Source organism: Eleutherodactylus coqui, chromosome 1 (assembly GCF_035609145.1).
Source record: "Eleutherodactylus coqui strain aEleCoq1 chromosome 1, aEleCoq1.hap1, whole genome shotgun sequence".
NCBI classification, from domain to species: Eukaryota; Metazoa; Chordata; class Amphibia; order Anura; family Eleutherodactylidae; genus Eleutherodactylus; species Eleutherodactylus coqui.
In genome coordinates, this window is record NC_089837.1 from 59002957 (window position 1) to 59016817 (window position 13861).

The following is a 13861-nucleotide window of genomic DNA, read 5'->3' on the forward strand; positions in this document are numbered from 1 at the left end:
TCAAAGCGCTGGCAAGTAAAGATCTTGGAGGATGCGGGCATCGATCCCGCTACCTCTCGCATGCGAAGCGAGCGCTCTACCATGTGAGCTAATCCCCCGTGACGGCTGTTTACACACCTGTCTACTCTGATCGGCAATTTTAGCACATTCCCAGCATTCAAGAGTTTCCAAAGTTGAGGCCTTTTTTTCTTTAAGTATAGATGTCACGAAAGTGAGATGCACTGGCCTTTTCCCAGCCACAAAATGACTACGCGCAAGGCTTAGGAGTGGCTCTGTGGCGCAATGGATAGCGCATTGGACTTCTAGAGTGAAAGTGATTCAAAGGTTGTGGGTTCGAGTCCCACCAGAGTCGTATGTTCTAGCGCACTGTGGTAGCTTGTAGTGTGCTCTTAGGCAAGAAACCTGCCTAGGACTTCATTTGTTGTCGTAGCCCTGCCTTGCAGCTTTTTAAGGCGACTGATTTAGCATTCAGTTTTGATCTGCAGTGCAAAGGAAAGAGCCCTTTTCTAAATGGCATATTAGAAAAAACTTTCTGATAGTGAGAGTGATCACTGAGTGGTACAGGTTACCACGGGTGGTGATGAGTTCTCCTTCCATGGAAGTGTTCAAACAAAGGCTGGACAACTGTCTGTCTGGAATGATTTAGGTAATCCTGCACTGAGCAGGGGCTTGGACCCCATGACCCTGGAGTTGGAAGCTCTACCATTCTATGATCTTCTGTATTTAGGCATGTATGTCTGCATTGACAGAGAAGAGGACATTTCTAAAGAAACAAAGCGATTTCTCAAACTATGCTGTCCAGGAAGATGTGGATGTGGTAGGAACTGCAAAAAACTGAGCTTCCTAGCAGAGGATGGTTTCGATCCATCGACCTCTGGGTTATGGGCCCAGCACGCTTCCGCTGCGCCACTCTGCTGCATTGGGATAGCTTACAAGGCGCTGGTGAGGCCAAGCTGAGGAAGCCTTTGACTGTTGCTAAGCCGCTAACAGGGAGCCACTCTCCGTGGGCAGTTGGGTACTCTTTGGAGTCACGCTGTTGTCTTCTAGTTTATCTCTTCTTTTCCTTTTTTTGATATTATTGTTTAGGTAGTCACCTGAGAGAATATAGTTGACCTGACTGAGGATTTGGCCTGCGGCACAACGTGTGGTTGTCTCTGTGGCGCAATCGGTTAGCGCGTTCGGCTGTTAACCGAAAGGTTGGTGGTTCAAGCCCACCCAGGGACGGGCTTGCCTTTTGTTTGCGCCGTATGTTACACGTAAAGCCGTGGCTGTCAGTGCGTCTGAGCCGTTTGAAAGCTTCAAAATGGTAATGCTAGCCAAAAAGGTCCTTCGAGCCGGAATTGAACCAGCGACCTAAGGATTGCTAATTTGCTTCTACAGTCCTCCGCTCTACCAGCTGAGCTATCGAAGGCCAGTTCTTTGAGCGCCAAAGATAAAAAGGCCATCATGCTAGAGTTTCAAAGCGCTGGCAAGTAAAGATCTTGGAGGATGCGGGCATCGATCCCGCTACCTCTCGCATGCGAAGCGAGCGCTCTACCATGTGAGCTAATCCCCCGTGACGGCTGTTTACACACCTGTCTACTCTGATCGGCAATTTTAGCACATTCCCAGCATTCAAGAGTTTCCAAAGTTGAGGCCTTTTTTTCTTTAAGTATAGATGTCACGAAAGTGAGATGCACTGGCCTTTTCCCAGCCACAAAATGACTACGCGCAAGGCTTAGGAGTGGCTCTGTGGCGCAATGGATAGCGCATTGGACTTCTAGAGTGAAAGTGATTCAAAGGTTGTGGGTTCGAGTCCCACCAGAGTCGTATGTTCTAGCGCACTGTGGTAGCTTGTAGTGTGCTCTTAGGCAAGAAACCTGCCTAGGACTTCATTTGTTGTCGTAGCCCTGCCTTGCAGCTTTTTAAGGCGACTGATTTAGCATTCAGTTTTGATCTGCAGTGCAAAGGAAAGAGCCCTTTTCTAAATGGCATATTAGAAAAAACTTTCTGATAGTGAGAGTGATCACTGAGTGGTACAGGTTACCACGGGTGGTGATGAGTTCTCCTTCCATGGAAGTGTTCAAACAAAGGCTGGACAACTGTCTGTCTGGAATGATTTAGGTAATCCTGCACTGAGCAGGGGCTTGGACCCCATGACCCTGGAGTTGGAAGCTCTACCATTCTATGATCTTCTGTATTTAGGCATGTATGTCTGCATTGACAGAGAAGAGGACATTTCTAAAGAAACAAAGCGATTTCTCAAACTATGCTGTCCAGGAAGATGTGGATGTGGTAGGAACTGCAAAAAACTGAGCTTCCTAGCAGAGGATGGTTTCGATCCATCGACCTCTGGGTTATGGGCCCAGCACGCTTCCGCTGCGCCACTCTGCTGCATTGGGATAGCTTACAAGGCGCTGGTGAGGCCAAGCTGAGGAAGCCTTTGACTGTTGCTAAGCCGCTAACAGGGAGCCACTCTCCGTGGGCAGTTGGGTACTCTTTGGAGTCACGCTGTTGTCTTCTAGTTTATCTCTTCTTTTCCTTTTTTTGATATTATTGTTTAGGTAGTCACCTGAGAGAATATAGTTGACCTGACTGAGGATTTGGCCTGCGGCACAACGTGTGGTTGTCTCTGTGGCGCAATCGGTTAGCGCGTTCGGCTGTTAACCGAAAGGTTGGTGGTTCAAGCCCACCCAGGGACGGGCTTGCCTTTTGTTTGCGCCGTATGTTACACGTAAAGCCGTGGCTGTCAGTGCGTCTGAGCCGTTTGAAAGCTTCAAAATGGTAATGCTAGCCAAAAAGGTCCTTCGAGCCGGAATTGAACCAGCGACCTAAGGATTGCTAATTTGCTTCTACAGTCCTCCGCTCTACCAGCTGAGCTATCGAAGGCCAGTTCTTTGAGCGCCAAAGATAAAAAGGCCATCATGCTAGAGTTTCAAAGCGCTGGCAAGTAAAGATCTTGGAGGATGCGGGCATCGATCCCGCTACCTCTCGCATGCGAAGCGAGCGCTCTACCATGTGAGCTAATCCCCCGTGACGGCTGTTTACACACCTGTCTACTCTGATCGGCAATTTTAGCACATTCCCAGCATTCAAGAGTTTCCAAAGTTGAGGCCTTTTTTTCTTTAAGTATAGATGTCACGAAAGTGAGATGCACTGGCCTTTTCCCAGCCACAAAATGACTACGCGCAAGGCTTAGGAGTGGCTCTGTGGCGCAATGGATAGCGCATTGGACTTCTAGAGTGAAAGTGATTCAAAGGTTGTGGGTTCGAGTCCCACCAGAGTCGTATGTTCTAGCGCACTGTGGTAGCTTGTAGTGTGCTCTTAGGCAAGAAACCTGCCTAGGACTTCATTTGTTGTCGTAGCCCTGCCTTGCAGCTTTTTAAGGCGACTGATTTAGCATTCAGTTTTGATCTGCAGTGCAAAGGAAAGAGCCCTTTTCTAAATGGCATATTAGAAAAAACTTTCTGATAGTGAGAGTGATCACTGAGTGGTACAGGTTACCACGGGTGGTGATGAGTTCTCCTTCCATGGAAGTGTTCAAACAAAGGCTGGACAACTGTCTGTCTGGAATGATTTAGGTAATCCTGCACTGAGCAGGGGCTTGGACCCCATGACCCTGGAGTTGGAAGCTCTACCATTCTATGATCTTCTGTATTTAGGCATGTATGTCTGCATTGACAGAGAAGAGGACATTTCTAAAGAAACAAAGCGATTTCTCAAACTATGCTGTCCAGGAAGATGTGGATGTGGTAGGAACTGCAAAAAACTGAGCTTCCTAGCAGAGGATGGTTTCGATCCATCGACCTCTGGGTTATGGGCCCAGCACGCTTCCGCTGCGCCACTCTGCTGCATTGGGATAGCTTACAAGGCGCTGGTGAGGCCAAGCTGAGGAAGCCTTTGACTGTTGCTAAGCCGCTAACAGGGAGCCACTCTCCGTGGGCAGTTGGGTACTCTTTGGAGTCACGCTGTTGTCTTCTAGTTTATCTCTTCTTTTCCTTTTTTTGATATTATTGTTTAGGTAGTCACCTGAGAGAATATAGTTGACCTGACTGAGGATTTGGCCTGCGGCACAACGTGTGGTTGTCTCTGTGGCGCAATCGGTTAGCGCGTTCGGCTGTTAACCGAAAGGTTGGTGGTTCAAGCCCACCCAGGGACGGGCTTGCCTTTTGTTTGCGCCGTATGTTACACGTAAAGCCGTGGCTGTCAGTGCGTCTGAGCCGTTTGAAAGCTTCAAAATGGTAATGCTAGCCAAAAAGGTCCTTCGAGCCGGAATTGAACCAGCGACCTAAGGATTGCTAATTTGCTTCTACAGTCCTCCGCTCTACCAGCTGAGCTATCGAAGGCCAGTTCTTTGAGCGCCAAAGATAAAAAGGCCATCATGCTAGAGTTTCAAAGCGCTGGCAAGTAAAGATCTTGGAGGATGCGGGCATCGATCCCGCTACCTCTCGCATGCGAAGCGAGCGCTCTACCATGTGAGCTAATCCCCCGTGACGGCTGTTTACACACCTGTCTACTCTGATCGGCAATTTTAGCACATTCCCAGCATTCAAGAGTTTCCAAAGTTGAGGCCTTTTTTTCTTTAAGTATAGATGTCACGAAAGTGAGATGCACTGGCCTTTTCCCAGCCACAAAATGACTACGCGCAAGGCTTAGGAGTGGCTCTGTGGCGCAATGGATAGCGCATTGGACTTCTAGAGTGAAAGTGATTCAAAGGTTGTGGGTTCGAGTCCCACCAGAGTCGTATGTTCTAGCGCACTGTGGTAGCTTGTAGTGTGCTCTTAGGCAAGAAACCTGCCTAGGACTTCATTTGTTGTCGTAGCCCTGCCTTGCAGCTTTTTAAGGCGACTGATTTAGCATTCAGTTTTGATCTGCAGTGCAAAGGAAAGAGCCCTTTTCTAAATGGCATATTAGAAAAAACTTTCTGATAGTGAGAGTGATCACTGAGTGGTACAGGTTACCACGGGTGGTGATGAGTTCTCCTTCCATGGAAGTGTTCAAACAAAGGCTGGACAACTGTCTGTCTGGAATGATTTAGGTAATCCTGCACTGAGCAGGGGCTTGGACCCCATGACCCTGGAGTTGGAAGCTCTACCATTCTATGATCTTCTGTATTTAGGCATGTATGTCTGCATTGACAGAGAAGAGGACATTTCTAAAGAAACAAAGCGATTTCTCAAACTATGCTGTCCAGGAAGATGTGGATGTGGTAGGAACTGCAAAAAACTGAGCTTCCTAGCAGAGGATGGTTTCGATCCATCGACCTCTGGGTTATGGGCCCAGCACGCTTCCGCTGCGCCACTCTGCTGCATTGGGATAGCTTACAAGGCGCTGGTGAGGCCAAGCTGAGGAAGCCTTTGACTGTTGCTAAGCCGCTAACAGGGAGCCACTCTCCGTGGGCAGTTGGGTACTCTTTGGAGTCACGCTGTTGTCTTCTAGTTTATCTCTTCTTTTCCTTTTTTTGATATTATTGTTTAGGTAGTCACCTGAGAGAATATAGTTGACCTGACTGAGGATTTGGCCTGCGGCACAACGTGTGGTTGTCTCTGTGGCGCAATCGGTTAGCGCGTTCGGCTGTTAACCGAAAGGTTGGTGGTTCAAGCCCACCCAGGGACGGGCTTGCCTTTTGTTTGCGCCGTATGTTACACGTAAAGCCGTGGCTGTCAGTGCGTCTGAGCCGTTTGAAAGCTTCAAAATGGTAATGCTAGCCAAAAAGGTCCTTCGAGCCGGAATTGAACCAGCGACCTAAGGATTGCTAATTTGCTTCTACAGTCCTCCGCTCTACCAGCTGAGCTATCGAAGGCCAGTTCTTTGAGCGCCAAAGATAAAAAGGCCATCATGCTAGAGTTTCAAAGCGCTGGCAAGTAAAGATCTTGGAGGATGCGGGCATCGATCCCGCTACCTCTCGCATGCGAAGCGAGCGCTCTACCATGTGAGCTAATCCCCCGTGACGGCTGTTTACACACCTGTCTACTCTGATCGGCAATTTTAGCACATTCCCAGCATTCAAGAGTTTCCAAAGTTGAGGCCTTTTTTTCTTTAAGTATAGATGTCACGAAAGTGAGATGCACTGGCCTTTTCCCAGCCACAAAATGACTACGCGCAAGGCTTAGGAGTGGCTCTGTGGCGCAATGGATAGCGCATTGGACTTCTAGAGTGAAAGTGATTCAAAGGTTGTGGGTTCGAGTCCCACCAGAGTCGTATGTTCTAGCGCACTGTGGTAGCTTGTAGTGTGCTCTTAGGCAAGAAACCTGCCTAGGACTTCATTTGTTGTCGTAGCCCTGCCTTGCAGCTTTTTAAGGCGACTGATTTAGCATTCAGTTTTGATCTGCAGTGCAAAGGAAAGAGCCCTTTTCTAAATGGCATATTAGAAAAAACTTTCTGATAGTGAGAGTGATCACTGAGTGGTACAGGTTACCACGGGTGGTGATGAGTTCTCCTTCCATGGAAGTGTTCAAACAAAGGCTGGACAACTGTCTGTCTGGAATGATTTAGGTAATCCTGCACTGAGCAGGGGCTTGGACCCCATGACCCTGGAGTTGGAAGCTCTACCATTCTATGATCTTCTGTATTTAGGCATGTATGTCTGCATTGACAGAGAAGAGGACATTTCTAAAGAAACAAAGCGATTTCTCAAACTATGCTGTCCAGGAAGATGTGGATGTGGTAGGAACTGCAAAAAACTGAGCTTCCTAGCAGAGGATGGTTTCGATCCATCGACCTCTGGGTTATGGGCCCAGCACGCTTCCGCTGCGCCACTCTGCTGCATTGGGATAGCTTACAAGGCGCTGGTGAGGCCAAGCTGAGGAAGCCTTTGACTGTTGCTAAGCCGCTAACAGGGAGCCACTCTCCGTGGGCAGTTGGGTACTCTTTGGAGTCACGCTGTTGTCTTCTAGTTTATCTCTTCTTTTCCTTTTTTTGATATTATTGTTTAGGTAGTCACCTGAGAGAATATAGTTGACCTGACTGAGGATTTGGCCTGCGGCACAACGTGTGGTTGTCTCTGTGGCGCAATCGGTTAGCGCGTTCGGCTGTTAACCGAAAGGTTGGTGGTTCAAGCCCACCCAGGGACGGGCTTGCCTTTTGTTTGCGCCGTATGTTACACGTAAAGCCGTGGCTGTCAGTGCGTCTGAGCCGTTTGAAAGCTTCAAAATGGTAATGCTAGCCAAAAAGGTCCTTCGAGCCGGAATTGAACCAGCGACCTAAGGATTGCTAATTTGCTTCTACAGTCCTCCGCTCTACCAGCTGAGCTATCGAAGGCCAGTTCTTTGAGCGCCAAAGATAAAAAGGCCATCATGCTAGAGTTTCAAAGCGCTGGCAAGTAAAGATCTTGGAGGATGCGGGCATCGATCCCGCTACCTCTCGCATGCGAAGCGAGCGCTCTACCATGTGAGCTAATCCCCCGTGACGGCTGTTTACACACCTGTCTACTCTGATCGGCAATTTTAGCACATTCCCAGCATTCAAGAGTTTCCAAAGTTGAGGCCTTTTTTTCTTTAAGTATAGATGTCACGAAAGTGAGATGCACTGGCCTTTTCCCAGCCACAAAATGACTACGCGCAAGGCTTAGGAGTGGCTCTGTGGCGCAATGGATAGCGCATTGGACTTCTAGAGTGAAAGTGATTCAAAGGTTGTGGGTTCGAGTCCCACCAGAGTCGTATGTTCTAGCGCACTGTGGTAGCTTGTAGTGTGCTCTTAGGCAAGAAACCTGCCTAGGACTTCATTTGTTGTCGTAGCCCTGCCTTGCAGCTTTTTAAGGCGACTGATTTAGCATTCAGTTTTGATCTGCAGTGCAAAGGAAAGAGCCCTTTTCTAAATGGCATATTAGAAAAAACTTTCTGATAGTGAGAGTGATCACTGAGTGGTACAGGTTACCACGGGTGGTGATGAGTTCTCCTTCCATGGAAGTGTTCAAACAAAGGCTGGACAACTGTCTGTCTGGAATGATTTAGGTAATCCTGCACTGAGCAGGGGCTTGGACCCCATGACCCTGGAGTTGGAAGCTCTACCATTCTATGATCTTCTGTATTTAGGCATGTATGTCTGCATTGACAGAGAAGAGGACATTTCTAAAGAAACAAAGCGATTTCTCAAACTATGCTGTCCAGGAAGATGTGGATGTGGTAGGAACTGCAAAAAACTGAGCTTCCTAGCAGAGGATGGTTTCGATCCATCGACCTCTGGGTTATGGGCCCAGCACGCTTCCGCTGCGCCACTCTGCTGCATTGGGATAGCTTACAAGGCGCTGGTGAGGCCAAGCTGAGGAAGCCTTTGACTGTTGCTAAGCCGCTAACAGGGAGCCACTCTCCGTGGGCAGTTGGGTACTCTTTGGAGTCACGCTGTTGTCTTCTAGTTTATCTCTTCTTTTCCTTTTTTTGATATTATTGTTTAGGTAGTCACCTGAGAGAATATAGTTGACCTGACTGAGGATTTGGCCTGCGGCACAACGTGTGGTTGTCTCTGTGGTGCAATCGGTTAGCGCGTTCGGCTGTTAACCGAAAGGTTGGTGGTTCAAGCCCACCCAGGGACGGGCTTGCCTTTTGTTTGCGCCGTATGTTACACGTAAAGCCGTGGCTGTCAGTGCGTCTGAGCCGTTTGAAAGCTTCAAAATGGTAATGCTAGCCAAAAAGGTCCTTCGAGCCGGAATTGAACCAGCGACCTAAGGATTGCTAATTTGCTTCTACAGTCCTCCGCTCTGCCAGCTGAGCTATCGAAGGCCAGTTCTTTGAGCGCCAAAGATAAAAAGGCCATCATGCTAGAGTTTCAAAGCGCTGGCAAGTAAAGATCTTGGAGGATGCGGGCATCGATCCCGCTACCTCTCGCATGCGAAGCGAGCGCTCTACCATGTGAGCTAATCCCCCGTGACGGCTGTTTACACACCTGTCTACTCTGATCGGCAATTTTAGCACATTCCCAGCATTCAAGAGTTTCCAAAGTTGAGGCCTTTTTTTCTTTAAGTATAGATGTCACGAAAGTGAGATGCACTGGCCTTTTCCCAGCCACAAAATGACTACGCGCAAGGCTTAGGAGTGGCTCTGTGGCGCAATGGATAGCGCATTGGACTTCTAGAGTGAAAGTGATTCAAAGGTTGTGGGTTCGAGTCCCACCAGAGTCGTATGTTCTAGCGCACTGTGGTAGCTTGTAGTGTGCTCTTAGGCAAGAAACCTGCCTAGGACTTCATTTGTTGTCGTAGCCCTGCCTTGCAGCTTTTTAAGGCGACTGATTTAGCATTCAGTTTTGATCTGCAGTGCTAAGGGAAGAGCCCTTTTCTAAATGGCATATTAGAAAAAACTTTCTGATAGTGAGAGTGATCACTGAGTGGTACAGGTTACCACGGGTGGTGATGAGTTCTCCTTCCATGGAAGTGTTCAAACAAAGGCTGGACAACTGTCTGTCTGGAATGATTTAGGTAATCCTGCACTGAGCAGGGGCTTGGACCCCATGACCCTGGAGTTGGAAGCTCTACCATTCTATGATCTTCTGTATTTAGGCATGTATGTCTGCATTGACAGAGAAGAGGACATTTCTAAAGAAACAAAGCGATTTCTCAAACTATGCTGTCCAGGAAGATGTGGATGTGGTAGGAACTGCAAAAAACTGAGCTTCCTAGCAGAGGATGGTTTCGATCCATCGACCTCTGGGTTATGGGCCCAGCACGCTTCCGCTGCGCCACTCTGCTGCATTGGGATAGCTTACAAGGCGCTGGTGAGGCCAAGCTGAGGAAGCCTTTGACTGTTGCTAAGCCGCTAACAGGGAGCCACTCTCCGTGGGCAGTTGGGTACTCTTTGGAGTCACGCTGTTGTCTTCTAGTTTATCTCTTCTTTTCCTTTTTTTGATATTATTGTTTAGGTAGTCACCTGAGAGAATATAGTTGACCTGACTGAGGATTTGGCCTGCGGCACAACGTGTGGTTGTCTCTGTGGCGCAATCGGTTAGCGCGTTCGGCTGTTAACCGAAAGGTTGGTGGTTCAAGCCCACCCAGGGACGGGCTTGCCTTTTGTTTGCGCCGTATGTTACACGTAAAGCCGTGGCTGTCAGTGCGTCTGAGCCGTTTGAAAGCTTCAAAATGGTAATGCTAGCCAAAAAGGTCCTTCGAGCCGGAATTGAACCAGCGACCTAAGGATTGCTAATTTGCTTCTACAGTCCTCCGCTCTGCCAGCTGAGCTATCGAAGGCCAGTTCTTTGAGCGCCAAAGATAAAAAGGCCATCATGCTAGAGTTTCAAAGCGCTGGCAAGTAAAGATCTTGGAGGATGCGGGCATCGATCCCGCTACCTCTCGCATGCGAAGCGAGCGCTCTACCATGTGAGCTAATCCCCCGTGACGGCTGTTTACACACCTGTCTACTCTGATCGGCAATTTTAGCACATTCCCAGCATTCAAGAGTTTCCAAAGTTGAGGCCTTTTTTTCTTTAAGTATAGATGTCACGAAAGTGAGATGCACTGGCCTTTTCCCAGCCACAAAATGACTACGCGCAAGGCTTAGGAGTGGCTCTGTGGCGCAATGGATAGCGCATTGGACTTCTAGAGTGAAAGTGATTCAAAGGTTGTGGGTTCGAGTCCCACCAGAGTTGTATGTTCTAGCGCACTGTGGTAGCTTGTAGTGTGCTCTTAGGCAAGAAACCTGTCTAGGACTTCATTTGTTGTCGTAGCCCTGCCTTGCAGCTTTTTAAGGCGACTGATTTAGCATTCAGTTTTGATCTGCAGTGCAAAGGAAAGAGCCCTTTTCTAAATGGCATATTAGAAAAAACTTTCTGATAGTGAGAGTGATCACTGAGTGGTACAGGTTACCACGGGTGGTGATGAGTTCTCCTTCCATGGAAGTGTTCAAACAAAGGCTGGACAACTGTCTGTCTGGAATGATTTAGGTAATCCTGCACTGAGCAGGGGCTTGGACCCCATGACCCTGGAGTTGGAAGCTCTACCATTCTATGATCTTCTGTATTTAGGCATGTATGTCTGCATTGACAGAGAAGAGGACATTTCTAAAGAAACAAAGCGATTTCTCAAACTATGCTGTCCAGGAAGATGTGGATGTGGTAGGAACTGCAAAAAACTGAGCTTCCTAGCAGAGGATGGTTTCGATCCATCGACCTCTGGGTTATGGGCCCAGCACGCTTCCGCTGCGCCACTCTGCTGCATTGGGATAGCTTACAAGGCGCTGGTGAGGCCAAGCTGAGGAAGCCTTTGACTGTTGCTAAGCCGCTAACAGGGAGCCACTCTCCGTGGGCAGTTGGGTACTCTTTGGAGTCACGCTGTTGTCTTCTAGTTTATCTCTTCTTTTCCTTTTTTTGATATTATTGTTTAGGTAGTCACCTGAGAGAATATAGTTGACCTGACTGAGGATTTGGCCTGCGGCACAACGTGTGGTTGTCTCTGTGGCGCAATCGGTTAGCGCGTTCGGCTGTTAACCGAAAGGTTGGTGGTTCAAGCCCACCCAGGGACGGGCTTGCCTTTTGTTTGCGCCGTATGTTACACGTAAAGCCGTGGCTGTCAGTGCGTCTGAGCCGTTTGAAAGCTTCAAAATGGTAATGCTAGCCAAAAAGGTCCTTCGAGCCGGAATTGAACCAGCGACCTAAGGATTGCTAATTTGCTTCTACAGTCCTCCGCTCTACCAGCTGAGCTATCGAAGGCCAGTTCTTTGAGCGCCAAAGATAAAAAGGCCATCATGCTAGAGTTTCAAAGCGCTGGCAAGTAAAGATCTTGGAGGATGCGGGCATCGATCCCGCTACCTCTCGCCTGCGAAGCGAGCGCTCTACCATGTGAGCTAATCCCCCGTGACGGCTGTTTACACACCTGTCTACTCTGATCGGCAATTTTAGCACATTCCCAGCATTCAAGAGTTTCCAAAGTTGAGGCCTTTTTTTCTTTAAGTATAGATGTCACGAAAGTGAGATGCACTGGCCTTTTCCCAGCCACAAAATGACTACGCACAAGGCTTAGGAGTGGCTCTGTGGCGCAATGGATAGCGCATTGGACTTCTAGAGTGAAAGTGATTCAAAGGTTGTGGGTTCGAGTCCCACCAGAGTCGTATGTTCTAGCGCACTGTGGTAGCTTGTAGTGTGCTCTTAGGCAAGAAACCTGCCTAGGACTTCATTTGTTGTCGTAGCCCTGCCTTGCAGCTTTTTAAGGCGACTGATTTAGCATTCAGTTTTGATCTGCAGTGCAAAGGAAAGAGCCCTTTTCTAAATGGCATATTAGAAAAAACTTTCTGATAGTGAGAGTGATCACTGAGTGGTACAGGTTACCACGGGTGGTGATGAGTTCTCCTTCCATGGAAGTGTTCAAACAAAGGCTGGACAACTGTCTGTCTGGAATGATTTAGGTAATCCTGCACTGAGCAGGGGCTTGGACCCCATGACCCTGGAGTTGGAAGCTCTACCATTCTATGATCTTCTGTATTTAGGCATGTATGTCTGCATTGACAGAGAAGAGGACATTTCTAAAGAAACAAAGCGATTTCTCAAACTATGCTGTCCAGGAAGATGTGGATGTGGTAGGAACTGCAAAAAACTGAGCTTCCTAGCAGAGGATGGTTTCGATCCATCGACCTCTGGGTTATGGGCCCAGCACGCTTCCGCTGCGCCACTCTGCTGCATTGGGATAGCTTACAAGGCGCTGGTGAGGCCAAGCTGAGGAAGCCTTTGACTGTTGCTAAGCCGCTAACAGGGAGCCACTCTCCGTGGGCAGTTGGGTACTCTTTGGAGTCACGCTGTTGTCTTCTAGTTTATCTCTTCTTTTCCTTTTTTTGATATTATTGTTTAGGTAGTCACCTGAGAGAATATAGTTGACCTGACTGAGGATTTGGCCTGCGGCACAACGTGTGGTTGTCTCTGTGGCGCAATCGGTTAGCGCGTTCGGCTGTTAACCGAAAGGTTGGTGGTTCAAGCCCACCCAGGGACGGGCTTGCCTTTTGTTTGCGCCGTATGTTACACGTAAAGCCGTGGCTGTCAGTGCGTCTGAGCCGTTTGAAAGCTTCAAAATGGTAATGCTAGCCAAAAAGGTCCTTCGAGCCGGAATTGAACCAGCGACCTAAGGATTGCTAATTTGCTTCTACAGTCCTCCGCTCTGCCAGCTGAGCTATCGAAGGCCAGTTCTTTGAGCGCCAAAGATAAAAAGGCCATCATGCTAGAGTTTCAAAGCGCTGGCAAGTAAAGATCTTGGAGGATGCGGGCATCGATCCCGCTACCTCTCGCCTGCGAAGCGAGCGCTCTACCATGTGAGCTAATCCCCCGTGACGGCTGTTTACACACCTGTCTACTCTGATCGGCAATTTTAGCACATTCCCAGCATTCAAGAGTTTCCAAAGTTGAGGCCTTTTTTTCTTTAAGTATAGATGTCACGAAAGTGAGATGCACTGGCCTTTTCCCAGCCACAAAATGACTACGCGCAAGGCTTAGGAGTGGCTCTGTGGCGCAATGGATAGCGCATTGGACTTCTAGAGTGAAAGTGATTCAAAGGTTGTGGGTTCGAGTCCCACCAGAGTCGTATGTTCTAGCGCACTGTGGTAGCTTGTAGTGTGCTCTTAGGCAAGAAACCTGCCTAGGACTTCATTTGTTGTCGTAGCCCTGCCTTGCAGCTTTTTAAGGCGACTGATTTAGCATTCAGTTTTGATCTGCAGTGCTAAGGGAAGAGCCCTTTTCTAAATGGCATATTAGAAAAAACTTTCTGATAGTGAGAGTGATCACTGAGTGGTACAGGTTACCACGGGTGGTGATGAGTTCTCCTTCCATGGAAGTGTTCAAACAAAGGCTGGACAACTGTCTGTCTGGAATGATTTAGGTAATCCTGCACTGAGCAGGGGCTTGGACCCCATGACCCTGGAGTTGGAAGCTCTACCATTCTATGATCTTCTGTATTTAGGCATGTATGTCTGCATTGACA

The 13861-nt window shown here is 48.4% G+C and overlaps 26 non-coding genes across 26 annotated transcripts; 18 read left to right on the plus strand and 8 right to left on the minus strand.

Moving 5' to 3' along the window:
- Nucleotides 1-25: 25 nt before the first annotated feature.
- TRNAA-CGC (transfer RNA alanine (anticodon CGC)) lies at nucleotides 26-98 on the minus strand. The gene has a single exon. It is a non-coding gene; the product is annotated as a tRNA-Ala (tRNA).
- Nucleotides 99-268: 170 nt separating this feature from the next.
- On the plus strand, nucleotides 269-352 carry TRNAR-UCU (transfer RNA arginine (anticodon UCU)). Its single transcript is given in 2 exon segments — nucleotides 269-305; nucleotides 317-352. It is a non-coding gene; the product is annotated as a tRNA-Arg (tRNA).
- Nucleotides 353-1150: 798 nt separating this feature from the next.
- Nucleotides 1151-1224, plus strand: TRNAN-GUU (transfer RNA asparagine (anticodon GUU)). The gene has a single exon. It is a non-coding gene; the product is annotated as a tRNA-Asn (tRNA).
- Nucleotides 1225-1482: 258 nt separating this feature from the next.
- Nucleotides 1483-1555, minus strand: TRNAA-CGC (transfer RNA alanine (anticodon CGC)). The gene has a single exon. It is a non-coding gene; the product is annotated as a tRNA-Ala (tRNA).
- Nucleotides 1556-1725: 170 nt separating this feature from the next.
- Nucleotides 1726-1809, plus strand: TRNAR-UCU (transfer RNA arginine (anticodon UCU)). Its single transcript is given in 2 exon segments — nucleotides 1726-1762; nucleotides 1774-1809. It is a non-coding gene; the product is annotated as a tRNA-Arg (tRNA).
- Nucleotides 1810-2607: 798 nt separating this feature from the next.
- On the plus strand, nucleotides 2608-2681 carry TRNAN-GUU (transfer RNA asparagine (anticodon GUU)). The gene has a single exon. It is a non-coding gene; the product is annotated as a tRNA-Asn (tRNA).
- Nucleotides 2682-2939: 258 nt separating this feature from the next.
- Nucleotides 2940-3012, minus strand: TRNAA-CGC (transfer RNA alanine (anticodon CGC)). Its single transcript has one exon. It is a non-coding gene; the product is annotated as a tRNA-Ala (tRNA).
- Nucleotides 3013-3182: 170 nt separating this feature from the next.
- Nucleotides 3183-3266, plus strand: TRNAR-UCU (transfer RNA arginine (anticodon UCU)). The gene is given in 2 exon segments: nucleotides 3183-3219; nucleotides 3231-3266. It is a non-coding gene; the product is annotated as a tRNA-Arg (tRNA).
- A 798-nt stretch (nucleotides 3267-4064) lies between these two features.
- On the plus strand, nucleotides 4065-4138 carry TRNAN-GUU (transfer RNA asparagine (anticodon GUU)). The gene has a single exon. It is a non-coding gene; the product is annotated as a tRNA-Asn (tRNA).
- Nucleotides 4139-4396: 258 nt separating this feature from the next.
- Nucleotides 4397-4469, minus strand: TRNAA-CGC (transfer RNA alanine (anticodon CGC)). The gene has a single exon. It is a non-coding gene; the product is annotated as a tRNA-Ala (tRNA).
- Nucleotides 4470-4639: 170 nt separating this feature from the next.
- Nucleotides 4640-4723, plus strand: TRNAR-UCU (transfer RNA arginine (anticodon UCU)). The gene is given in 2 exon segments: nucleotides 4640-4676; nucleotides 4688-4723. It is a non-coding gene; the product is annotated as a tRNA-Arg (tRNA).
- A 798-nt stretch (nucleotides 4724-5521) lies between these two features.
- On the plus strand, nucleotides 5522-5595 carry TRNAN-GUU (transfer RNA asparagine (anticodon GUU)). The gene has a single exon. It is a non-coding gene; the product is annotated as a tRNA-Asn (tRNA).
- A 258-nt stretch (nucleotides 5596-5853) lies between these two features.
- TRNAA-CGC (transfer RNA alanine (anticodon CGC)) lies at nucleotides 5854-5926 on the minus strand. The gene has a single exon. It is a non-coding gene; the product is annotated as a tRNA-Ala (tRNA).
- A 170-nt stretch (nucleotides 5927-6096) lies between these two features.
- TRNAR-UCU (transfer RNA arginine (anticodon UCU)) lies at nucleotides 6097-6180 on the plus strand. Its single transcript is given in 2 exon segments — nucleotides 6097-6133; nucleotides 6145-6180. It is a non-coding gene; the product is annotated as a tRNA-Arg (tRNA).
- A 798-nt stretch (nucleotides 6181-6978) lies between these two features.
- Nucleotides 6979-7052, plus strand: TRNAN-GUU (transfer RNA asparagine (anticodon GUU)). The gene has a single exon. It is a non-coding gene; the product is annotated as a tRNA-Asn (tRNA).
- A 258-nt stretch (nucleotides 7053-7310) lies between these two features.
- On the minus strand, nucleotides 7311-7383 carry TRNAA-CGC (transfer RNA alanine (anticodon CGC)). The gene has a single exon. It is a non-coding gene; the product is annotated as a tRNA-Ala (tRNA).
- A 170-nt stretch (nucleotides 7384-7553) lies between these two features.
- TRNAR-UCU (transfer RNA arginine (anticodon UCU)) lies at nucleotides 7554-7637 on the plus strand. Its single transcript is given in 2 exon segments — nucleotides 7554-7590; nucleotides 7602-7637. It is a non-coding gene; the product is annotated as a tRNA-Arg (tRNA).
- A 1130-nt stretch (nucleotides 7638-8767) lies between these two features.
- On the minus strand, nucleotides 8768-8840 carry TRNAA-CGC (transfer RNA alanine (anticodon CGC)). Its single transcript has one exon. It is a non-coding gene; the product is annotated as a tRNA-Ala (tRNA).
- A 170-nt stretch (nucleotides 8841-9010) lies between these two features.
- On the plus strand, nucleotides 9011-9094 carry TRNAR-UCU (transfer RNA arginine (anticodon UCU)). Its single transcript is given in 2 exon segments — nucleotides 9011-9047; nucleotides 9059-9094. It is a non-coding gene; the product is annotated as a tRNA-Arg (tRNA).
- A 798-nt stretch (nucleotides 9095-9892) lies between these two features.
- Nucleotides 9893-9966, plus strand: TRNAN-GUU (transfer RNA asparagine (anticodon GUU)). Its single transcript has one exon. It is a non-coding gene; the product is annotated as a tRNA-Asn (tRNA).
- A 258-nt stretch (nucleotides 9967-10224) lies between these two features.
- TRNAA-CGC (transfer RNA alanine (anticodon CGC)) lies at nucleotides 10225-10297 on the minus strand. Its single transcript has one exon. It is a non-coding gene; the product is annotated as a tRNA-Ala (tRNA).
- Nucleotides 10298-10467: 170 nt separating this feature from the next.
- Nucleotides 10468-10551, plus strand: TRNAR-UCU (transfer RNA arginine (anticodon UCU)). The gene is given in 2 exon segments: nucleotides 10468-10504; nucleotides 10516-10551. It is a non-coding gene; the product is annotated as a tRNA-Arg (tRNA).
- A 798-nt stretch (nucleotides 10552-11349) lies between these two features.
- Nucleotides 11350-11423, plus strand: TRNAN-GUU (transfer RNA asparagine (anticodon GUU)). Its single transcript has one exon. It is a non-coding gene; the product is annotated as a tRNA-Asn (tRNA).
- Nucleotides 11424-11924: 501 nt separating this feature from the next.
- On the plus strand, nucleotides 11925-12008 carry TRNAR-UCU (transfer RNA arginine (anticodon UCU)). Its single transcript is given in 2 exon segments — nucleotides 11925-11961; nucleotides 11973-12008. It is a non-coding gene; the product is annotated as a tRNA-Arg (tRNA).
- Nucleotides 12009-12806: 798 nt separating this feature from the next.
- On the plus strand, nucleotides 12807-12880 carry TRNAN-GUU (transfer RNA asparagine (anticodon GUU)). Its single transcript has one exon. It is a non-coding gene; the product is annotated as a tRNA-Asn (tRNA).
- A 501-nt stretch (nucleotides 12881-13381) lies between these two features.
- TRNAR-UCU (transfer RNA arginine (anticodon UCU)) lies at nucleotides 13382-13465 on the plus strand. Its single transcript is given in 2 exon segments — nucleotides 13382-13418; nucleotides 13430-13465. It is a non-coding gene; the product is annotated as a tRNA-Arg (tRNA).
- Nucleotides 13466-13861: the final 396 nt, after the last annotated feature.